The 26,005-nt window shown below is 44.9% G+C and overlaps 1 protein-coding gene across 1 annotated transcript in view; it reads right to left on the reverse strand.

Annotated features, from left to right (window-relative positions):
• Positions 1 to 11,964, reverse strand: part of LOC104831590 — a 38,182-nt gene extending 26,218 nt beyond the window's left edge. Inside the window, exon 1 of the mRNA XM_010567256.1 lies at positions 11,645 to 11,964. The gene's annotated coding sequence lies outside the window, so the exon portion shown is untranslated. The remainder of the gene's footprint in view (positions 1 to 11,644) is intronic.
• Between the last annotated feature and the right edge of the window lie 14,041 nt (positions 11,965 to 26,005).

A 26,005-nucleotide genomic window follows, 5' to 3' on the forward strand; every position in this document is an offset into this window, starting at 1 on the left:
GGCCGGAGCCCTGCCTCAAGTACCCGGGCCAATCGAAGCCCTACCACGCTTGCCCGGGATGGCCGGAGCCCTACCGCGCTTGCCCGGGATGGCCAGTCAGCCGGCCGGAGCCTTACTGCACTTGCCCAGGACGGACGGACGGAGCCCTACCGCACTTGCTCGGCCAGTGCCCTATCGCACGTTCCTGGCTGGAGCCCTACCGCAATTGGCCGGGCTGTCTGAAGCCCTAACGCACATGGCCGGGGTGGCTGGACAGAGCCCTGCCGGCCTTGGCTGGCCGGAGCCCTACCGCACTTGCCCAGGCTGGCCAGCCAGCTGGAGGCCTTCCGTACTTCCCGCCGACTAGAGCCCTGCCACACTTGGCCGGGCGGAGCCGTACCTCACGTTCCTGGCCTGAGCCCTGCCACACTTGCCCGGGACGGCTGGGCCCGCCGGAGCCCTGCCCACCTTGTGCCAGACATCCGGCCGTGGCCCCACTGCACTTGCCCCAGCTGGCCACCCAGGGGCCAACACCATCTGCTTATGCCGGCCAGCCAGCGGCCTACACCATTTGCAGCAGCCTACCTGCCAGAACCCTACGCACCTTGCCCCAGCCAGCCAGGCAGACTACTACAGCATTTGCCCCACAAGGCCAACCACAGCCCTACCACAATTTCTGACACCGGCCAGCCAGAGCCGCTACACCGTTTGCCCGGGCCGGCCAGCCAGATGCCCTACACCATTTTTCAGGGCCAGCCAGCCAGAACCTTACACCATTCACCCAGGCCCAGCGGCCAGGGCCCCTACACCATTTTCTGCAGGGTGGCCAGCAAGAGTCCTACACCACTTACCTTGGATGGTCATCCAAAGCACTACCCCATTTGCCTGAGCCGTCTCGCCAGAGCCCTACAGCATTTGTCCTAGCAGGCAGCCAGAGCCCTATCCCTCTTAGCCCACCTGGACGGCCAGAGCCCTACCCCACTTGCCCTAGCCGGCCAGCCAGAACCATAGAATATTTGCCCCAGCAGGCCAGCCAGATCTCTACCCCATTTGCCCCCTCCGGTCGGTCGGTGCACTACCCTACTTCCCCAGACGGCCAGCCAGAGCCCTAGCCCACTTGCCCATCAGGCCACCCCAAGCCCTATACCACTTGCACCAGGCAGCCAGCCAAAGCCCCGCACCGTTTGCCCCAGCCGGCCAGCCAGAGCCCTAATACACTTCCCTGAGGTGGTCAGGCAGAGACACAGATCTCCAGCTGACTCAAGTCAGCAGTCACAGCATCATGAACCAAAGGGAAATTAAACAGGTACTTACAAAAAGGACACCGTATGCAAAGTATACAGTTCAGCTAACTCCTCCTGCTCAACATTCTCCAGCTCCCTGAGGTCCAAGCCCTGCTGCCCATCGCCCTAGTGCCCTGCTTCCCAGGAGTCCTGCAGAGAGGGAGGCAGAGCTGTGAGGGCCTTCTACATCCCCTGCTCCCCCAGCACCCTCGTGGCTCCCCTCCCTAGGCCACACTGACCCTGGCCAGCAAGCCCTCAGCTGGGTACGGAGAGCCACACCCACATTCCAGAACCCACCCGTCACAATGCAGCTAACAATCACCAGCCAGCCAATCCGGAGGCAGCTGACAGAGGCCCTAGAAGCTTCTGGAAGGCACTGCACAGGGAAGCCATTACCTGGTGGTTTACATGTCTACGAAGGCTGCCAGAATGGCCAGAGAAAGCCATGTGGTGAAATAAGGTGAAAATAAAACCCACGCAGAGAAGCTGCTGCCCAGAGGCAGGAAACAGCCACAGCAGCCAGCTGCTGGCGTACGCCAGGCCCATGGCGGCTCCCTGCAGCCAGCCCTGGGCCCAAGAGCCCCGGCAGTGCTTTGCCCAGGCCAGTGGCACAGCACAAGGGTTTACCAGGCAGCTCTGGCAGCCTTCAAGCATAACCTCTTACCAAACCAGACACCGCTCTGCTGTCCCTCGCTGCATAGCCTCGCGTGCAGCCCCGGTCGTGGGGCTGGTGTCTGGGTGTGAGAGGAAGGACAGGCCCGAAACCCTGAGGAAGCTTGCATATTTGTTGCCAAACTAATTGCAAATTGCTCCTAATAGTGTCAAGAAGTCTATTGCAAACCCAGAACGTAGAAGAACGTTAAACATGCAAGACTAGTATTTTAAAGAGTAATGACACACATGGAAAGTTGAGGAATTTTGACTATTAAAAACTACAGTCCCTTACTCTTTCCTTCAGAGATGTGGTATACTTACACCTGTTGTACCCTCTTAACTGAATGATAGACCCCTGTAAGCTTTCTTTTCCAATGTGAAGTCATGTAGTTAGTGCAGCAGACATCCAAAGTTCCCACAGTTAAACATTTGCAAGTTGAAACCAGCCAAGGAATTTGCAATATTTACTGAGTTTTCTCCTTGTAAGCAGGAAGATGCTCTAAGCTCACAACCCATTTTGGAAACTCCTTTTCCATGACATCCTCCAGTTTGCAACTTTTAGTAGCCATTCTCAAATCCATCGAAGCTCTCTCACTCAGTTTTCAGACACTTCGTACTCATCAGCTCTTAATTTTTCTTCACACTACAAGATTGGGTATCTCCAGAAGTGTCATTCATTGTAGTCAGATCATGATGTTTCTCAGTCTAAATCTACATTCGCTGAATTCTTGTAGATCAACAACAGAATCAGCTTTTTCTTTTTTTTCCTATAAGTTCCTATTTTTTTTCCCAATAGGAACTTAAAGCGCTCTTACACCATGAAGACTCATAAGCTCACACCACAGACTGGAAGGTAAACCTGAATTTTGCCTTCAGACAGAATATTTTCTGTGATAAGCCTGAATGTGAGCTAGCAGGTGACCCCCTTCAAAAAAATGACATTTCCTTTCTGAACATGGTCAGTGGAGCAACAGCTATGAAGACAGGGAGTTATTACCCTGAGTACTTTAAAATTCAACAAGAATATTGCAGTCCATTTTGAGAATCACGAAGGATGTAGACAGATTGTACACTCTACAGCAAAGCAAGAATGACCCTGTGAGAACAAGATGAGAAAGGGGTTGGGTTTGGGGTTTTTGCCCATGAAGGAGGGCAGTCAGGAAGTAGGATTGCAATCACAATCATCTGTTTGCTCTGAAGAGACACCAACAATGTGGCTTTGCCTACAGCAGGGTTAGAATACAAAGCCATAGATTTTTATCTACAGAAAGAACATGTATTAAGATATATTTAAACTGCAAAACAGATTACATAAACAATCCCAGCTCATAATGACATTCAGGAACACCATTTTAGTAATAACAAAAAACCCCTTTTATTCAACATTCTGTAAGAGAAGATACTTCAGGAAACATACAAACAGCACTTGTAACTAAGATAAAGCCATCTTAAAATTACTACACACCATTTAAGATAAAACTTAACACAGGCATTGCAGAAAATTCAACATCTGATTACCAAGGCCATTCCTTAATAGCAATTACATATATGGCTATACCCATTGCTAGCAATGTTCTGTTTTGTTTCCTATTCTTTTTTCCTTCTAAAACAGTTCCTAAATAAAAGTTGCTGCGTGTTCTTCACTATAGTTTCCATCTCCTAATATAGTTTGAACTGACTTACCACCTAAGCAGCACATTCCTCTAAGCAAACAACAGAAGTATAATCATGCTTAAATCTGCCAAGTTAAAAACTGTGGTTTTATTAACATTGTATGTGTTAGATGAAGGGTTAAGCAAACCACCCACGTCTACTGAGCTGTTAAGCTGTTCCCTCATCCATTCAGTCAGGTGCAGGGACCACCCAAGAGGAGATGGGAACTGAAGTCAGAGCCCTGATCTAGCCTCCAGAAACCCCTGAGGTCCTCCTCCTTTCACAGCAACACCTCTTAGTGGAGACAAAGAGAAGCAGGGGCTGAACTCTTCTCAGGGCTGATTACCATGTCTGCTTTCCAAGGGGTTCCTCATGGGTCTTCCTGGAAGACCTGTAGCAGAGGGAAGAGAAGGGCATCAGCTCTGGAAAACAAGCTGATCCACAGAGAGATTTCTCTTCAGGCTTCCAGCCAATTCTTCAAAGCAAACAAAGAATCAGATTTATAGGAGGAACAGCAGAATTGCAAGGTTCGCTCAAAGCCAGCTGACAGAGAAGGGAAGAGTCCAAACATCAAGTCCAACACTGTGGACATCTTTCCTGGCAAATCTAATGGGAAAAACTGCATACTAAATCTCCAGACTTGTCTTCTGGGAGTCCCCTTGTGCTCTTCTTGATCAAAGCATACTGAAAGGATATGTGTCCTTCACTGCTTTTCCAGGACTCTATGGATCCTGAAGGCACATAGTCTGAATTACACAAAACAACATAGTCATCCTTCAACAGGACACTGGTTGAGAGAGTCCCTTGGGAGACAGTCCTGAAGGGCAAAGGGGTCCAGGAAGGATGGACATTCTTCAAGAAGGAAATCTTAATGGCTCAGGACCAGGCTATTCCCATACGCCACAAGATGAACTGCTGAGGAAGACGACCAGCCTGGCTGAACAGGGATCTTTGGCTAGGACTCAAGAAAAAAAGAGAGTTTATTATCTCTGGAAAAAAGGGAAGGCAGCTCAGGAAGAGTACAAGGATCTTGTTAGGTCATGCAGAGAGGAAATTAGAAAGGCAAAAGCTCAGTTAGAACTCAGTCTGGCCACTATTGTAAGACACAACAAAAAAAGTTTTTACAAATATGTTAACAATAAAAAGAGAGCCAAGGAGAATATCTATCCTTTAATGGATACAGAGGGGAACATTGCCACCAGAGATGAGGAAAAGGCTGAGGTACTTAAAGCCTTCTTTGCCTCAGTCATTAACAGTGAGACCAGTTATCCTTGGGGTACTCTGCCCCCTGAGCTGGAAGGCAAGGATGAAGAGCAGAATATACCCCCCATAATCCAGGAGGAAATAGTTAGTGACCTACTACGCCATCTGGACACTCACAAATCTATGGGACCAGATGGGATCCATCCAAGAGTACTGACGGAACTGGTGGAGGTGCTTGCCAAGCCACTCTCCATCATTTATCAGCAATCCTGGTCAACGGGGGAGGTCCCAGAGGACTGGAGGCTTGCCAATGTGACGCCCATTTACAAGAAGGGTCGGAGGGAGGATCTGGGGAACTACAGGCCTGTCAGCCTGACCTCGGTACTGGGAAAGATTATGGAACAGTTCATTTTGAGTGCGCTCACATGGCATGTGCAGGACAACCAGGGGATCAAGCCCAGTCAGCATGGGTTTATGAAAGGCAGGTCATGCTTGACCAACCTGATCTCCTTCTATGACCAGGTGACCCACCTAGTAGATGAGGGAAAGGCTGTGGATGTTGTCTACCTGGACTTCAGTAAGGCCTTTGACACTGTCTCTCACGGCATACTCCTTGAGAAGCTGGCAGCTCATGGCTTAGACAAGTGTACTCTTTGCTGGGTGAAAAACTGGCTGGATGGATGAGCCCAGAGGGTTGTGGTGAATGGAGTTAAATCCAGTTGGTGGTGGGTCACAATTGGTGTTCCCCAGGGCTCATTATTGGGGCCAGTTCTATTTAATATCTTTATCAATGATCTGGATGAGGGGATCAAGTGCACCCTCAGCAAGTTTGCAGATGACACCATGTTGGGAGGGAGGGCTGATCTGCCCGAGGGTGGGAAGGCTCTACGGAGGGATCTGGACAGGCTGGATCAATAGGCTGAGGCCAATCATATGAAGTTCAACAAGGCCAAGTACTGGGTCCTGCACTTGCGTCACAGCAAGCCCGTGCAGCGCTACGGGCTTGGGGAAGAGTGGCTGGAAAGCTGCCCAGCAGAGAAAGACCTGGGGGTGCTGGTTGACAGCCGGCTGAATATGAGCCAGCAGTGTGCCCAGGTGGCCAAGAAGACCAATAGCATCCTGGCCTGTATCAGAAATAGTGTGGCCAGCAGGAGCAAGGAGGTGGTTGTTCCCCTGTACTCGGCACTGGTGAAGCCGCACCATGAGTCCTGTGTTCAGTTTTGGGCCCCTCACTACAGGAAAGACATTGAGGTGCTGGAGCGTGTCCGGAGAAGGGCAACAAAGCTGGTGACGGATCTGGAGCACAAGTCTTATGAGGAGCCGCTGAGGGAACTGGGGCTGTTTAGTCTAGAGAAAAGGAGGCTGAGGGGAGACCTTATCGCTCTCTACAACTACCTGAAAGGAGGTTGTAGTGAGGTGGGTGCTGGTCTCTTCTGTCAGGTGGCTAGAGATAGGACGAGAGAAAATGGCCTCAAGTTGCAGCAGGGGAGGTTTAGACTGGATATTACGAAAAATTGCTTTCCTGAAAGGGTTGTCAGGCATTGGAACAGGCTGCCCATGGAAGTGGTTGAGTCACCATCCCTGGAGGTATTCAAAAAGCACATAGACAAGGCACTTCAGGACATGGTTTAGAGGGCATGATTGATGGTTGGACTCGATGATCTTGAATGTCTTTTCCAACCTAAATGATTCTATGATTCAAGTCCTCAAATCCTGGAGGACTGCAGTAATTAATTCTGCAGGAGCACAGCCATCAAACACTGGGTAATGGAGTGGTCAAAACCTAGTGGAAGGCAGTCCTCAAATCCTGGAGGACTGCAGTGCTCAGATTCTGGATGGGTGGTGTTCTCAACATTTGGGGCAAGCCACATTTCATTAACTGCAGCAGGAGGCTTTACAGCTTTCATACGTTTGAGCCCTGGCAGCTTGGGTCTTTCTCTATCTGGAAGGAAAAGACTCAGTTGAGTAAAAATCTCTTATATGCCACAGACTAGACATGATTATGATACAGACACAGGAAAAACATGCGGCCAGAACTTGGCAAAGGCTAGCCAAATAATATGTGCAAAGCAGTCAAAGAATATGTGCAAAAGTACCCCCTCTACTTCCCATCCTCTGGGAGGGAGAGAAGCATGGAGCAAGAGAGGTCAGGTCAGCCCCTCACCAAAGCAGCTGGTGAGCTACAGGCCACTGACCAGCTGCTCGCAGACACTGGGGCACCCGGAGCCATATCTCACAGCACACGCTCCCTCATCGCTTGAACACAGGGCAGACTTAGCCATGGCCAGGCCTTCAACAGGTAGATGGAAATGGAGGAGATGAGAGACCCCTGGGTGAGCGCTTGCCTGCAGAACAGCACCAATGGGCATGAGCACTCACTGCAACTCCTCTATCAGCCACTCCCTCCTGCCTCTCACTTGCACAAAGTAGGAGTGGACACCTGTGTTTACAGCAGGGCTCAGGCACAGCTGTAACTCAGATTTGTATATTCACTGAAAACTCAGAAAAAATGTAAATTGAAACCTAAGTCTCTGCCATGTCTCTCAAGTACAACATCTGAGTTTCACTTCACTTTACTCACTACTTCCATCGCTTTCTAGAACTACAAAACACAGCAGGAAAAGGAGCCCAAGAAGAGACATCTATTCCATGAACCACCCAGTTCACGTGTGATGCCTCTAGTGTTGCGGCACTTAGCACTCAAATGCAGGAATCACTTCTGTCCACAAGAGAAGGCACTGGACTCCTCACACACTCACCTTAGGGGTGACAGCAGGGTCTGCTCCCTTTGCTCCCTGCAGATCACGTCTTGGTGTTGAGAGGACAGGGTCTCCAGGCTGATGAGCTACACGTGCCAAACACTATGCAACAGCTGGCTCTGAGCTAGGGTGGAAACTCCTCCCACCAACAGAGAGTAACTGTGCAAGGATCGCAAAAGGGAAGAGGGAAGAGAGCATAGGGGAGGACAGAAGGACAGACAGATGGAAGGAAGGATCACTGAAGTTAATACAGGAGAGACACTGTCTGCCCTGCACAGTCTGAACCACCCCCTCTGCCCAGAAAGTGTGATGCCTAACAAATGTGCAGGGCAATTGGAAGCAGAAGGGAAAGCACCAGCCATCCCCAGGCAGTGAGTAGCTAACAGGAACCGTAAGTCTCTGCACACAGCTGAAGAGGACACAGCCCACTAGGCTAGGGTAGGAAGGGCCTGAGACTGCAAAAAACTCATTGTCTAGATAGTCCAAGTCCAATGCACATGTGATTACGCTGGTATTAATGCTGTCAGCAGCTCCAAGTACTTTGAGTAATTTGGATCTCTCAAATTTCAGGTATTTCTGTGCTAGAGAAAGATCCCCTTGATTACAATATTCAGTTTAAATAAGACAATCAGGTCTCACTAAACCACACCCAGACAAGTCACACTCTTGGCTCCCTCTCTGTGGCTGATAGAAAGCCATACAGTGATACATACTCACATGAACAAGGACTGTTTTCATCCCTTTCTTCACGTTCCTCAGGATTGTCCCTCTCATCTGTAAGGATCAAACTTACATGTTGAACGCTTGGTACTGTGATCCAAACTTAAGGCAAGTCAAGTAAAAAGCAGACAAATACACTTAAAACATTTGCAGGAAGAGGTGGAAGAATTGATACCCAGCATATCACCCAATTCCCTATAGCTCATCCCTTACTAAGTAAAAGTAAGGCTCAGGAGCACATAACTGAAGATAATGGCTCTGAGGTGTGTCTCACTGCTCTGAACCATGGACAATATTCTACCCACTGATCTTGTATTTTTGAGTCTCTTCATGCACACATCCCCCCACCCCCAAGAATGCACCCTCCCCCTAATTCTCTTTTCTCTCTGACCTTTCCTCTCCTCTGTTTAGCTTAAAGCCTTTCAAATCACTACCCACTCCTTCCTTACATATGGGATAAACTACTTTTTGTCTCCATTAGCTATGTGCTGGACCAACTTTGCATTTGAACTGCAAAGCACCTCTAGGCAATAACAGCTTCTTGTCAGAGAAGATCATCATCTTTCATCCTTCAGGCCACACAGACCCACTCTCTCCTCACCTTATGCATTGCTCCAGGGACCCATGATTCTCATTCCCAGCTTGCCCCCATTTGGGTGTGAGCTACTTAAAACTGCCAAACCAGATGATCTTCCATTTGGATTAAAATCTCACACAGGCCTCGGAGCTAACAGGGAGCTCCTGAGCAGCAGCAGCACAGCTTCATGCATACTGCACAACACTGCCATGGTTGAGCCCAGTTAAATGCTTACCCACACAGCTCCAACAGTGACACTCTGTTGGGGCTTGGGGATGTCACATCATGTTCAGGCTACGGTGACTGACTCAGGAGTAAACATGGGTTCCCCCTCACTGCCTGCACTCACCAACACTGTGCTCCTGATAGCATATGTCCATACTTTCTGTATGATGTGTCTAAATATTTTGATGGTTTTAATATTTTATACCAGTCATGGAAACTGGTTTGCTGCTAGATGACTGTAAAAGTGAGATTTGGTAAATAATTATTAGAAATCTTATACTAACACTATGAAACAATAGACAAAAGTATAGCCAAGCAATTAACTAGTAGAGGTAGTTACTCATAAGTTTTGCAGTTCTTTGCTCTTACGACTAGATGTTCCTGTACAATAGATGAGAACAATGTTGAAACTGAGCACATGTCATTGAAACTGCATTAAGCTCTAAGATCAAAGAACAAGGACAAGAACAAAGACTTCAAGGACAGCCAACAGAATCTCAAATGGGTCAGTGGTCATAAAAGCAGCCCTTCGACTCAAATGAATTCGTCATTGCGCATGATCAGATGTAGACAGTACTATGATAATCAGTTACAATAATTTCTATGTATATGTATACCAATCTGATTAATATGTAATTGTTACTCCATATAACCTGTTTTTGCTGAAGCTGTGGCATGCACACTAGGTGGAATTATCCTCCGTGCATCCAGCGCTGCAATAAAGAATGCCTGCTTTCTAAAACTCCAAAACAAGTCTTAGAGAGCTTCTTCGACCGGCTTTTTGGTATCACTCCCAGAAGTGACCAAAAGCAGATGAGCCCCACCAGGCAGAGATATGAGGCCCTGTTTTACCAGCCAATGTCCCACCTCCAAATGACAAAACCAGCAGACCATGCAAACAGGAAACTGTCAGCTGCTGGGACCTCCTAAGGCCTTGCCGCAAGTCCACCCCGCAGAGATACAGGACCAGCTCGGACACTTCCAGCACAGGACCTTGGCAGCAGGCAGGGCTGAAAGTCCTCCTATCAATGTGGAAAAGCCTCAGGCAGTCAGTCCCTGCAGAGCCATGTGCCACCACCGGCACTGATGGCAGTGTAAAGCTGCAGCCTGCTAGTCTTAACCTAACTCATAGTAGAAACTACGCTGTCAGGTATTCCCTGAAATGCAGAGAACTGGATCTACACATGAAGGACTATTTAAATAGGGTTTCTGTATTCTGAAAGTGTTGAATAGGATATCTTACCTGACCTGTCTTTGTGCTTCTGAAAATGCCATATCAGCGCAAGCAAGACAGTAATAGCTACAACTCCTACTGATACTGTGAGAATATAGAAGAGTACACAAACGGCATTTCTTCCAAATGTTTCCTTTTGCTCTACACAGAAAATTCAGTTGTAAAAAACACTTACTGTACCTTCATCCTGCTGTACTGTTAGCTTTATTGATCTTTACTTTTGTAACATCCCGTAAGTACATTATTGTCAGAAAGCTGACTTCTAAAATTAAAGGTTACCTTCTTTATTTTCTCTAAGGATTTTAGAACCAAAGGGCCTCTTTTCACAAGGCATATGTGGGAGCCTGTAACCCATGACACTGGGACAGACTTCAGCCAACGGCCTGACTCACTGCCTGTTCTTTCTGCCTCGCACCACCAACTGAGAAGCCTGTAAGGTGAGATAAGAATAGCTAGTGAGATATATTCACGCACTAGGCATTTTAGTATCACTGCGTGATACTCAGGTATACTATTAAGTCTCTCTATATCATTCTGGTTGGGTTTCTGTATCACAGAAAAATCCAAACAGTACATCAGTCTTATGTTCCAGGGAAGCACATGCAGCACTGAAGCAGTGCTCATGCCATTTCATTGGGAAGCTAAGATGTCACTGCCCAGAGCTGCACTGGCCCATGAATGCAAGAGTCTGTTGGCATTAAAAGAAGAGGAAAGCAGGAAATGTAAATTACTTTTGTACAGTAATTGTTTTTCTCTCTTAAATGTGTCCCTTGGACAGTAAAAAGGCTAATTTTAGCCAACGCAAAAAGTTGTGTCAATGTAAATACACTAGTTAAACCTCTTACACTGTGAAATTTAGAACAAAACTAGAATTGTAGGCAGCATTTAATTAAAAGTTTCTGAGTTTCCCCACCATGGTAACCCTTGCAGATGTGACAGTGGATCTTTTCCCAATTTGGAGAATACTCAAATTCACCAGAAAGTTCTTCTGAAACATCTAAACCAGCAATCACCTGAACAAAGGTTATTGCATTTACTGGATCAAAAAAAGTCATTTTTCTATCACAGTTCATAGTATTTTCAAAATATATTGGCATAACAAACTAGAAAGAAAATGACACTGTCTGCCAGCCTAGGTCTTCGGCTGGAGCAGTCATACTGGCACAAGAATGCCCAGCTTTACCCAACAAGGATTACCCTAGCTAATCTTTGTTTCATCCATCTGTTAATTAGCTAATGGCTAGTGCATTTGGGGCAGTCTCTTACATAGTCTCATCTGGGTTTGTGTACTGCATCTGGATTTAAAAAAACCCCACCTTTGCTTAACTGAGAACCAGCATTTTTAAGTGATACTCACCAGCTTTCACATTAGCAATGCCTTCATATATGGTTCTCCCATCTCTGTCGTTCACTTCTGTAGAATATCTGCCACAGTCACATTCCTGAATCCCGTCTAGTCTAAGACTGTAATCAGACACATTCTCAGACCTGTTAACATATTCCTCATAGCACCAAAACCAAGAACCTTTTGTCCAAGCAATTTCTGTGTTTTCTCTTTTTCCAGACTACCTGGAAGAAATGTTTCAGCTTTGTCTCTATTAGATTCAAGAACACAGATCCACCAATAAGTTCCGTGATTTCTTTAAATGTTTCTGCTCCTGAGGGGAGAAAAACATATCTGCTTATTATTGGGATATTTTACATTCCACAGAGAGCAGCCACAAGCAGGAATATTCCTTGTATCTCTTGTTGATTGGAATGTTCTTCCTTTGCTATAGTTATTTGAAATACCAGGCTGAAACCAATACAGAGAGATTCACTATAAGAGTGCTCCAATATCTTAATTTGTAGTAATATAGCTTTTTTCCATTTTAATAATGTTTCTTCCATTCCATGTGCTTACACAGGTTTTCCCCACTACAAGGTGGGCAAGCTATAAGTTAACAGGACTCTACTCAGCCTTAAAACATTCATGGAATGTTTGAGCAGGTGATCAAAGGGAAAGAAGATCTAACAATAGTTGTTGATAAGGCAACGGAAGACTGCTTCGCATGCCATGCGTTCAAGTCCACCGAGTTGAAAGCGGGCCAGGGTTGAACGCATCAAATGGCCCAAACTGCTCGTCCTTCGGAACCACCAAAGGGGTGGATGAGGAAGAGAGCTGTGAAACGGGGGCAGTTCCTATGGTTCCAGTGGCTGTTCTACCTGGATAGGGGGAAACTGGCCAGTATTATCCTGGACGATGTGGAATCCCTGAAGTGTGGTATCCCACAAGACAAGATACACGAAGTGTTCAAGTCAAGATGGGAGTCACCAGGAACATTCAAGGGCCTGGCTGTGTTTAGATCCAGGGGCCAGGCGGACAACTTGGCATTCAAAGCCATGATTACGGTGAAAGAAATCTCTAAAAATATCAGAGATGAATAAGAACAGCGTGCCAGGACCAGACAGACTAAGTCTGCAGGATATCATTAAGGCAGACCCCCATTTTGTCCAGTTAATGGAAATATTCAATCTATGGTTGGTGACTGGCATTGTACCGGACATGGTGAAAGAATGTCGGACTGTGTTAACATCGAAATCATCTCTGCCGGAGCGCCATATGGACATCAATAACTGGCGACCAATTACCATCGGATCAATTATCTTGAGGTTATTCTCAAGGATTTTGATGGCAAGACTGGCTAAGGCATGCCCTATTAATCCATGACAAAAGGGCTTTATTAGATCAGCGGGATGTGCAGAAAATTTGAAGTTATTACAACTATTGATTAAGAACGCAAAAAAGGAACATCGACCCTTGGGCGTAGTCTTCATTGACCTGGCTAAAGCCTTCGACACCGTGAGCTATTGTCATCTTATTGCAGTGCTTAAGCAAAAGGGTGTAGACCATCATATTATCACCCTGATTACGAACCTGTATCAAAATATCAAAACTCGCATTACTATGAAGAATGAACAGTCAGATCCTATTGGGATTAAAATTGGTGTTAAACAAGGTGTCCCAATGTCACCTTTACTACTTAACTTATCTGTGGACCCCCTGTTGTGTAAGTTAGAAGAATGCAGCAATGGATACCAACATGGTTCAAAACGCATAACATCTATGGCTTTTGCAGACGATCTGGTATTGTTAAGTGGATCATGGGAAGGAATGCAAAGTAATATCAGGGTCCTAGAGGCCTTTTGTGATCTAACTGGCCTCAGGACTCAGGGGGAGAAATGCCATGGTTTTTATATACAACCTACTAAGGACTCATATACAATCAATGACTGTCCTCCATGGCAAATTAATGGTACCCCACTCAATATGATTGAACCCGGTAGTTCGGAAAAATACCTGGGACTGAGAATAGACCCATGGACTGGAATATCTAAACCCAAACTACTGATGAAAGTAAGAGACTGGTTACAACGGATTGATGAAGCGCCACTGAAACCATTTCAGAAAGTAGACATCCTGAAGGGATATACTATCCCACGATTGATTTACTTAGCAGACCAAGCTGATGTAAAAGCAACGTAACTAGAAGCACTTGACCTGACGATTCGAACTACAGTCAAGGAGTGGTTACATCTACCTCCTAGTACCTGCGATGCCATAACTTTATTCCAGTACACGTGATGGAGGTTTAGGCATCACGAGACTCTCGGGTTTGATCCCCAGTATACAAGCTCCAAGACTACACAAGATTGCGCAGTCTTCGGATGATGTAATAAGATCAATAGCTAAACAAGAGGGGATTGAAAAAGAATTTGAAAAAGTGTGGTTAACAGCTGGAGGCAATAAAAATAAAATACCATCTATTTGGGAGCCAAGCATGATTAGGGTAACATCTGAGGAACTGGGCGATAATGAACTTGCTTCAGAATGGGAAGTACCAGCTCCCAAAACCATCTTTCCTAAACCTTGTGACTGGCGTAAACAGGAATTTATAAATTGGACCAAGTTACAGTCCCAGGGCTGTGGTATTGCCAACTTTGAGAAGGATAAAATCAGTAATAATTGGATCGAACGATATAGGGGCATTCCTCACCGAAAACTCCTCACGGCACTACAATTAAGAGCTAACGTGTATCCCACTAGGGAATTCCTGGCAAGGGGGAGACAGGACTCGCAAATAAAATCTTGTTGACACTGTCAAGCAGAAAATGAAACAAGTGCTCATATCATTGGGTAGTGCCCCATGGTGCAAGAGGCCAGAATTAAGAGACACAACCAATTATGTGATTTAAGAATAATTGAAGTTAAAAAGGATTGGATCGTATTCCAAGAGCTTATACTAAAAGATGAATGCAATGAAATATACAAGCCTGATCTAGTATTTGTAAAAGGAGACCAGGCAAAGGTTATCGATGTAACAATTCGATACAGAAGTAAATTGTCATCACTGGCAGACGCAGCAGCAGAAAAAGTAAAGAAATGTTGTCATCTTAAAAATCAAATTCAGGAATTAACAAATGATAAAAATATTAAATTTAAGGGATTCCCTGTGGGTGCACGAGGAAATTCCGGCAACTACAAAGTGTTAAAAGCATTAGGAATCTCAAATTCCCAACAAGAAAAAATTGCGCCATGTATTTCAAAGAAAGCTTTATTTACATCAGCTGATTTTGTACATATGTTTGCAAGTCATTCGAGATCTATTATAAGAACTTAACTATCTGTTGCTGTTTTGTCTTTTTATTGCTTTTGCTGTATTACTACTTATTTCTTTAATAAAGTCACCTCTACCCTGCTGCCACAGCATCTAGGGTACCACTAACCTGACTCACAACGTTTAGAGGTAGGGATATCCATGGGTAAAACCTGGGAAGGATCGACCTTGACACTGGAAAGGTTGGGATAGTAAAAGGAACTCGTGATCATGACGCATCATATTAACCTAATGTTTTATCCAAATTTAATTGGAAATGTCAAAATTTTACCAACTTGGACTATCATTATCAGATTTGACATAGGTGGATGGGCCACCTTTACTTAACTTGGAAAAGAAACATATATAATTTATATGTGTTTGTTAATAATATAGTTTTTTCCATTTTAATAATGTTTCTTCCATTCCATGTGCTTACACAGGTTTTCCCCACTACAAGGTGGGCAAGTTATAAGTTAACAGGACTCTACCCAGCCTTAAAACATTCATGAGTGCTGTCTGCACAAGACTTGTGTAAATTGAGGGCAGCCCGTTCACACCTTCTATCTCCATTACGGTCTCTGCTCTTACTGCAGCTCACATACATACCTCAGGTAGTGGTAAAATACCATTCCCAGAACGTTGCAGCAGCAACAGCACAGAGCTTAAGGTGAGCTGCAAAACCTCTTGGGTAGGTGGGCACCACTTAGCTCACACTGACCTTTGGGTCTGCATGGGTAAAAGGTCACTGGTACCCACAGGAGCTAACCCTGCACCTGTGAGTAAATTGCTTTATGCCAGCTTGAAACTGTACCCCACATGCACCCTCAAACCACACTCACTCCCACCTTCCTCCAAACAAGAGATAAGGGTAGAAAAATTAAGGAGGGCCATCGTGTGTGCTAAAAAGAGCAAAGGGAACTTGAGGAAGGACGCACACAGATTTAGAGCTAGAGCACTCCTTCAAAAAACTGGACATGGAACCGCTCATGCCTCTCTGTTCAGAGTTTGGTTTTACATCACACCAAAGAGTGCGAGAGACTGAAAGAGTTAATGTCTCAAACATTGTGGTGGGGCAAGTTCTGCTTAAAGGCAAACCCTGCACAGCAAGGAGCCAAGATGAAAAGCCCATCAGCTCAGACATCAGCAACAGCAGGGGGGGTGTGCTGGAGGGTGCGCAGCTCGCTGTTCTGATACAAAGATCAAATGATGGCCATGTCTGCAGGGAAGGACAAGTTACTCCCCAAACGACCCCCAAGCCCAAAGGCTCACGAACTGCTCATTAACCTGTCGAGTTCGGGTGCCCGCCCAAAGGAGGGGCAAGGATGATAAAAGGACACAAACTGAAGCCCCGGGTGCGCAAGCCCACCGGGACTGGACCCATCGGCTGACTGGACCAATGCTAGACTCAGGACTGGTGAAATCTTTCTCTCTTCCTTTTTCTCTCTGTCTTCTTCTCTCTTTCCTTTTACTTTTCCACAATCCCTACACCTCATCCCTTTAAGACATAAAACCGTTGACCAAGTCTGGGACTAAGAGTGGATCCAGCAGCCCCTGGGCCCTTCTCTGAGGAGGAGTCTAGAAAGCAAGGGGGTCTGCTCTGAACCTCCTGACTCAACAGGAGGGATCTCCTTATTCCCTGAATTGATGTATATGGTTACCCTGGGTTACATGGTTTACAGAAGTAGTCTTATGCCAATGCCTGTTGTGAGAAACCCACCACCTACTATCACACCTCCCCAGTTCAGTTTGCTTCTGTCATGAATAAAATCTTTAACTGATCATTTGGTGTCGTTTCACCTTAATTTAGCCCGAGGGAATTTCGAATTAAATACAACTCCCTGGTCTGTCTGGTCTGGGTTGTGACAAAGGGCCAGGCCTTCTTGTGGACCATTGCACTTTGATGAAGGCTTAAAATACAGGACTTCCCCAAATTAATTTCTAAAAGACTGCTTTAGCAATGCAAGAACCACCCTCAGGCACACAATTGCCCCAAGCAGTCATTCCAGACATTAACCTGCACATATAAAGACCCTCTCCCACCTATGCAAACTATTACATTACATAGGAGTGACAAGGGTGGACTGAAGCCTGGGTTCTTGTTACAAAGGGCAATTTGAGTTGGATTCAAGCATTAGGCAAACCACAGGAGTCTGAATCCTGGTAGGACTCTCTCCCAATTCTGGGTTTTACTGGGTTTTCCTGTACTTCTACTTTTCTCTGTCCTGGCAAGTAATCCATAAGCATGGCCTGGCCCAGGGGGAAGTGGACCACTCTTGGCTCACCATCTTGTTGGAATTCAGAAGCCAGAAACCTTCTGAACGCAGGCCCTGGACAAGGAAACCTGCCCGAGTAGCATAAACCATCTAAGTCCTGTTTTCAGGATTTGCCACACAAATGAGTGCCTCTCCTTGCTCTGCCACCCCCAGCCAAACTACACTTTTAGACTTATGTCCTACAGAACAGCTACACTCAGAGAATGGAAGGGAAGAAGTGTGGGAATGTTTCTCTGGATATTTCATTCCTCTACAAAGTACACCATTTGGCAAAAGACCCCCAAAGACAAACCAAGGCATGCCAACAGTGCAAGGCCACCTACTGAAAATACATCATCATACATACATTGCATGCTCAGACTTAACTGTTCAGTTCCAGGTTAAAAGTTTCCTGATGCAAATGCATGCCGTCCTAATCAAAGTCTTCTGCCACATACTCTCCCTCATCCCCCCATTGCATGGGGCAATGGCTTGAGTTGCTGTTGGGGAGCACATGGGCTCTGTTCCAGCAGATCACAGGGGCATTTGCTGCCTGTCTTATCTTGGCCTCTCGCTGGTTGTCTTTCTTCCAACATGACACAGATGTACCTGGCTGATTGCAGGCAGCTCAGATCAACAGTAACACAGGCATCTATAAGCCCTCTGACAAGGTGCCCTGTTGAAAGAGAGCATATGCATATTTACTTAAGGGATGTACAGGACATCATATATATTTGCTTTTTGAAATCTCTTACTACCTTGGAAGCATTTCGACGGAGGCTTACAAGTTATCCTGAACCTGCATGCAGCCAGAGCTTGCTTTTAAGAAGGCGGCAGATAACGAATTAAGTCCCTGAACAGTTCCTTGAAAACCATGAGAAGGTCCATTTCCTTGCCATGCTGAGGAAGCATTTTACTTTGCTTTGATTTAGGATGAGAGAATCCTACTGGGAGGTCACAAGACATATCAAGAGTGTATTATGAATCAGCATCCATCATATATATTAATGCCTAGGGACACATCCAGAATATTGTCTTTGACACTGTCCAAAACCCAAATAGTAAGTTTTAACAGTTTCCCTACAAAACTGAATCCTGACATTTGCAACAGCTGCTATGTCAGAAATGGAAACAAACCCTATGCCTTTTGTCATAAGTTGAATTTGGTATGTCTGAATTATAAAATTACTGTAGTCTGAATGAAAATTACTCCCATACAAATGATAACTGCTTGCTTCTAAAAAGCTAACTGCTTCTGGGCAAAGATTGTTTTGCCCTGACAAGCAAAGATTCTGCCTACATTGAAACCACCTGCCATAACATAGTTCAGTTGCCTAGTTATTTCAAATTAAGATAGGATACATCTCAAAGAGTCTAAAATGCCTCCTGTTTGTCTGTTCTGTCTATCCACCCAATGGACAGGAAAGAATAAAATTTCTCTGGCTCCTACCTCCAGGAAACAGAGGAAGGGCACTAACTAAAAGGCACAAAAACCAAGTCATCTCAAACAGCAGTGTCATCAGAACCCATTTTCTATTCCATGTTCTTGTATTGCTCTGGCTCAACTCAGAGATGGCAAGTTCAAGTCACTGAAGCAAAAATACAAAATTGCCTTCAACATCCAGGGGTATCAGGAGGGCAAGGCAGCCAGAGTGCTTTGCTGGGTACTGACAATATCAAGGGAGCAGCGTAACGAAGAAACTCATTCTCATCCTCTACTCCTGGCTGCGAAATACAGGAACTAGAGTGAAAGGCAATGGGGAAGACAAGGGGTTATTGGGAAGAGAGAGCAAGTGTTTATTTTTGTGGGCCCTCTGGCAGCCCTGAAACCGCAAGCAGATGGTGATGTTGAGAGCGAGGAAAGCAAGAAGGCAGAACAATGCATAACTGACTAATCTTCTGTGCCATAGCACCCCTTAAGAACTGTAATATCTCAAGGCCCAGGATGCTCAGAAAAGGGAGGACCGTCCTAATCAGCACTTCGTAGGTCCCTAAATCTCCACATTATTCCACTGTGGGTCAGACTTCATGAAGGCTAAGGCCACTTTCAGTAAACCTTGCTGGACTGGGTTGACCTCAATAGCTATGTCAACACATATTTCAAAGTAAAGATCTAATTTTTCTAGCTGGTAAATTCAAGCACTGGATAAAGAGACAGAAAAATCAAGATTTGAAACAGAGTCTAAAATTAGCACCCAATAACTAAACAAGGAAGTTCAATAAGAGCTTAGCACATTTAAGAGCTTAAATGGTAGGGTTTAAAAGTCTAACCGTAACATCTTGTTTTTAGAATTGTAGCACAAGCGTAGATGCTAATTGCAAGTATAACAAACCTTTAAACAAAAATAAAACATGCAAGTGTTCTCATCTAGATTATCACATGAACTCAAAAACAAAGCCAGAAGCTACCAACCGCGAGTATATAATCTATACATCGTAACATAAACAAGTGTCTGATCCAGGCAGCCCAACACAGAAAGACAAGGACTTTAAAGTGAGAATTTACATCCACTATGCACACATAGCTGAATTTTTCTTCGGTAGAGACAGTGCTGAGAGCTGTTGCACACTGTGGCCATGTACCGTCCTGCATCCTCTTTCCTGACCACACAGAACCCCAATGTCCCATTAGGAAAGACATGAATGTGCTGGCCATGCCCAGTGTTGCCGTGTGTCGAGCACTACAAAGATGTATTTCCCTTGTGCCAGCTGATGCGAAAGCCTGCTCCAATTGGGGATAGTTAAGGTCAAAAAGAAGTTGTACACTCTCCCGCCTATTATCATTGCACCACTGTGAGCTGAAAACACAGCACACACAAAAAAGTCATGACCAAACAGTTCAACATAATTACAGCCATCAGGCTGAAACTCTAGCGATGACACAAGTTTGAGAACATCACCTGGGAGCTGGGATTTAAGAGTGAAAATTGGGATTCACTTCCAAATCCAGCTACCGAAATGTATGATCTGAAACTAATCACTAAGCTCTGGCTTGTCCAGTGCCACACATTATGCACAGATGGTTTTGTACTAGTCTTCCTCCTTAGCAGTTTCACAAAGCTTAAGTGAGAAATGTCTTTAAACTCCTGTAAGAGATTTTTGATGAAATAAAGCCACAAATGTCATAACCTGATACATGTTGAAAAGTATTCCTGACAGCTAATGTATCAGCCATTTTTATTCTTTGTAAATACGAAGACATAACTCACAACTCATACTCAATTAATAATATCTAATAAGCCAACTCTGTCAAATTATATTTGTTTTATTAGTATTATCTTGCTAGAGTTTATTACAGCACTCCTTCAAACATTAAATCTTTAAGAGGAAGCTGTAAGCTTAATTAATTAATTTTCTATTTTTAATTGCTTGGCTTTTTCATATTCCAAATATACTGACATAATTCCATTAGCTGAGGTCTTTTGTTTCCCAGTGGAATTAATTTCAAGCAGAAGCTACTTACAACAGCAAGTGCAGCAAGCTAAAACACTTTGGGAACATAATCTTGTTCCAACCCAACTCAAATATTGTCCTGGTCCTGCTGCTAATAAACCCAGCAGCATAAACCTCCAAGAACACCTCCACGCCAAACCAGATTTTCCATCCCAGTTTAGCATAAAAGCATGCTGCTACTAGGGAATTATTAAGAATTAAATAAATTTTCTTACCTTCAAGAATAAGAAGTGCACACAATGCAGTCTGGAAGGTGAAAACAGGTAACATTTCAGAAGTGACCTTTTCTTTGCTATTATGTGTACACTTCTTTATGGTCTTATTTACCAGGAAACCTTTAAAACCCACTAGCTTAGATCCCTAGTGAATGATATGGCTTGAAGTAAGAAGGTGAGGAGAAATATTTAAAGTATTCTTGCATGCTAATCGTTTTCTTACTGAACCTGAACAGAGAATTCTCAGATAGAATAGCTATTTTGTTTTTAAAAAAATCCTGTGGTTTCAGCCACTGTCAGAGCAGTATCAGCTATGAACTTCTGGGTAAGTTTCCCTTTTTCCATGCCACAAGCATGACAGTGGAGGTTAGCACTATCAGACAATTTTTCACAGCCAAAAAAAATCCAGGGAAAAGGTGTAGCTGCAGGTCAACAAAGGAAGACTTATTGCTGGAGAGGGACTTGCATGTCTGTACAACTGCTCCTTCAACCCTCTGCAAAAATACTCCCAACACTGCAAAAGGTCTTATTTGTGTTTGGCTTTATCATCAAAAGCGTGAGGATGTCTACAACAAAGAACTACATTACAGTTACCTGCAGTATCAGAGCTTTTCCCAAGGAAGCCAAATTTATGTAAAATAGAGCAACACCATACAGCAACCCAAAGCAGTGCCATGCATCCTGCTCTGCTTCCAGTTTTGCTCAAGTGTGTACAGGACTAACCAAATGAAGCCACAGAAGATAGCACAAAGCACTTCTTGATAAGCCAAAGGAGCATATGTGAAGAAGCCGAACTCTCACAAGTCCCTAGAGAAGTCCATGGTTCCAACACATCTCTGCTAGCTGAGTAGTCACCTCAGAAAGTAAATTTATTTCTGGAGTTCACAGAATCTGATTTCCCAGCCTGACAGCCAGCACATAAATTAGGGTGAAGTTTCCCTTCACAGTACATGCACCATACCAAGGCTGCAACTTGAGCAGCAAATTACTGATTGAACTTGTCTTTGCTGCCTCCTGTTTTTCCCTGAATCACTGCCTCTACTTCAACAAGTGTTCTGTTTTCAGCTACGATAGAATTAATTTTCTTCTTAGTAGCTAGTACAGTGTGTTTTGGGTTTAGCATGAGAATAATGTTGATAACACACTGATGTTTTAGTACAATAAGCACTACTTAGCAATAAAGGATTTTTCTGTTTCCCATGCTCTGCCAGCAAGCAAGCGTACAAGAATCTGGGAGGGAGCATGGTCAGGACAGCTGACCTGAACTGGCAAAAGGAATATTCCATACCATAGAACGTCATCCTCAGTATATAAACTGGGGGGAGTTGGCCAGGAAGGGGGGAATCACTGCTCAGGCATCGGTCAGCAGGTGGTAATTACATTGTGCATCACTTGTCTTTTCTTGAGGTTTGGGGGGGTTATTATTTTATTACATTCCTTTTCATTACAATTATTATTATTAGAATTTATTACTATTATTGATAGTATTATATTTTATTTTACTTTAGATTTAATAACTAAAGTCTAATAATAACTAAATCTTTCTCATCTCAGCCAACAAGTTTTACATGTTTTTTTGATTCTCCTCCCCATCTCACTGGGAGGTGGGGAGTGAGCGAGCAGCTGCAAGGTGCCTAGTTCCTGGCTGGGGTTAAACCACAGCAAGGAACAAGGAAAACTGCATATAGGGCAGAACTGACACCCAGGATGAGCAACAAAATGGATAGAACTTCTGGGGAGGAGAACAGGCTGTCTCTGCTTGTCAGGCAACACTTTGGGCCCAAACTCAGCAAGTACAGGATCACAGAAGACCCTTAAAATGAAATGAGTATCAGCTGACTCACACTGATTATCCAAAAATAACTGCTTGCTGTGGTTTGCACTCATATAGAAACGAGAGACATCTCAAAGGCAACCGTCTGAAAGGCCTCAGCCTTCCTAAAAATATATGCTGCCACACAATTAACAAATCAAGCATTTCTTGTGTGCAAGCTTTACCAGACAGCCTCCATAACCTTCATTAGATATGTGTTTGACCACAAAATACAGCTTTGTGGGTCATCTTTACTGCTTTGTTGTTTTAGCAAATACAGAGACTGTGAAAACCACAGCACTCTGAAAACAACCAACTTATAATTACATATTCAAAAGAAAAGGGAGGAAAAAACCTGCAAACTAGCTTCTTTCAACACAAAAGCATTCAGATTAATAGCAAGAAACAAGCACAAAAAGCCAGCAAATACAAGAGGTCTATACAACGCGCAGTCGTGCAGCAGCTCAGAGATCTAAATGAATAGGGCAATTTAATGAAGCCAGATAAATAGCCAGATGTCTGTCACTGCCACCAGCAGCAAATGATGATTCAGCTTCAAAAGATCTCTGAAGGAGAGCAGCTACACCAATAATTAACATCTTTTGCTACAACAAAGATGGACAGCACACTGCCTCAGATGCACCCCCCCCAGTATCAATCCTTGCAGGGTAGTCTACATCTAGACTAATTAAGTGAGCTCCACAAGCAGTGCAGGTCCCCAAAGGCATCCATTCGACCTACCGAAGACTTACTGCTGACGGCACAGGCCCTCTTCTTTCCTGCCTGCCACACTAAACTGGTGACGTTCCTTGTTACATGGAAAAATGGCAGCATGTTTATTAGGTAGTCAATAAGTGGCTGAGTCTTTACACAGCCCAAAACAGCAGCAAAACTTGCTGAATAGCAGTAGTCAGCATTTTAGCTATAGCTTTATCCTGTGTTCAAAGTGGAAAGATGTTGACTTGCACCATTAGTCACACTGGTCTTGTTAGCATCAGTGTGCCCTTCATGATTCTTACACTATGATGAAGACGTGTGTGTGCGTGCAGGTGTACATGTGTCTATGCACACATTTACATGCAGCTCTATTTGAGCTTTTTGTTTTAAGCTTTGTCTTGCTTGTTTGACCCTCAGGCAGTCGTTGTAATCAGAGAAGGCTCACAAGAAAACCAGCTGAGTGACTCCAGCCTCCCTTTAATACACTTGCCATGCAAAACCTTCACAGAGTACTAGCCTCCAGCAGGAGTACTAGCCTCTGGTATTCTTAATTACCTGAACTGTTTAAAAAGTCTCCTTTGTTAATAACTTCTTCTCAGCACCCACAGACCACTGAAGCCCAAACAATTTGCATATACCATTACTTTTGGGCAGATAAGGCATATGCATGCAAGTTCAGACACACAGTTTCACTTAGAACTTGTCAGCTGATCAGTTCCAATTGAAATGAAGCTGCAATGGAACCCGAGGCTGCTATCTTTTACTTCGCATAACACCATTACCCTGATGAGGCTAACAAAATACATATTTAAACAAATAACCATGTTAATATAGCTCAATTCCTGGATCAACCATCACCTAAAATAAAGTAATTCAACACCAGACTGCCTGAGGAAAGAAATGGGGAAAGACTGACCCCTTCCGTACACAAACATCTTATTCCCCAGGTATCTGAGAGCAATATCTAGCTTTCTTAGCACACCCTCGGACATTTGTCTAATTGAAAAAAATTAACAAAGCAGAGTTAAAGCTGTACAAACAACAAGTCACAAGTTCTCTCTGGTGAAAAACAAGCTTTCAAATACAAGTAATAGGCACCTCAGTTATGGTTCTCCTTCCAATTCTCCCACAATTGTACAAGATGTGTCACTTCACCCATTCTGGTTGGCTTACCAATGCTGTTAACTGCCTGATGTCCCTCCATACAGGACTACATCAGCAGTATCTTGCTACTTCCCAGAAAACTGCTAGGAAAATGAATGCATACCTGTCACTTCCTCTTGCCTAACTTCTGCTGCTCAGTATACTCTTTTTGCATTTTCTAAATACGTAATCAATGCCATGACGCAGACCCTACATCCCAATAAAAACAATCTCCTAGTTCACTGTTTGATAAACATAAAAGAATGAGTGTACTGACTCACGAGTCACCAAGTACAATGTTGAAATATATCTGGGTATTAAAAATACACCAGTAGACAATAGCAAGCTTCAGCAATGCCAGACTCAAAACACTATTGCAGGGCAGGAACTATGACATTTGCCTTTTTCTTGAGAGTGTTTCACCAACAATGCTTAAGCAAGCCTTTTTCCCTCCCACAGACAGAAGTGTCAATTAAGTAAGGGAGACTGCATTATACTTTGAGCAGTCCGAGGCACTTCAGTGTAAAAACATAAGGAACAAACTACAGTGCTTTACTGCAAAACTTCCACATTTTAGAGGCTCTTTCCCTTATATATGTTGATTCTTCCTCTAGACCACCACGATTACATTTTCAGCTCAATTAAACCTGGGAAATCAGTAGGTAGTATTGTTTGTAGATACAGAAAACTCAGGAGAGTAAGATGTTTACCAGAACATCATGTTCAGACATTTGCAAGCAAAACGCTACCAAAAAAAAAAAAAATTCCATAAAACTGACGTTAACGAAAATGCAAGTTACACTCCTGAGGTAAGTGGATCGGAGTGTACCACAGCTACAACCATGTGAATGCAAAGTTGCAGACACAACCTTTAAGTGAAACAGTCAGGCCACGGATAAGCTGGACTTGGAAGGGTCTCCCACAGAGGAAGCATCACTCCACACCTGCCTTTCTTACAGGCAGGTCTTTGGGTGGATCTTTAGCGTGACTCGGTATGACAATCCTTCAGTGACCAGGGAAACAAACGTCATTTGTTAATGGAAACAGACAGCGTAGGCCAAAAGGAAAGCCAGAGTTCGCGGCTTACACTCTGCCTGTCCCATCAGTGCCACGCAGATGCAAGAGATGCTTTACCCTCTCCCTTGCTGCTCCTTGCGGCCTCACAGACGCAGCAACCCGCGCGCTGCCTAGAGCCACCCTCCCTCGGCCTGCAGTCTTCCCGGGCCCTTGCCACACCTCCTTCTCCGCCCCTCGGAGCTGCTTCTCCCCTGCATCGCCCCCCTTCCTTCCAGACCCTTCCCGCTCTTCAAGCCGGCTCCTGCCGGGCCACGACCCCGACGCTCGCCGGCAACCGCCCCTAACCGCCTGCCGCCCCTGAGGCGAGGGGACCCCCCACGGGGCCGGCTCCCTCCCTCAGGGCGCTCGCGGCAAAACGCCCCGCGGCGGCGAGGCCGTCGCAGCCGCCGAGGCCGAGGGAGGGGAGGG

The sequence above is a fragment of the Haliaeetus leucocephalus genome, unplaced genomic scaffold, assembly GCF_000737465.1.
Source record: "Haliaeetus leucocephalus isolate CR32 unplaced genomic scaffold, Haliaeetus_leucocephalus-4.0 Scaffold228, whole genome shotgun sequence".
Taxonomy (NCBI): Eukaryota; Metazoa; Chordata; class Aves; order Accipitriformes; family Accipitridae; genus Haliaeetus; species Haliaeetus leucocephalus.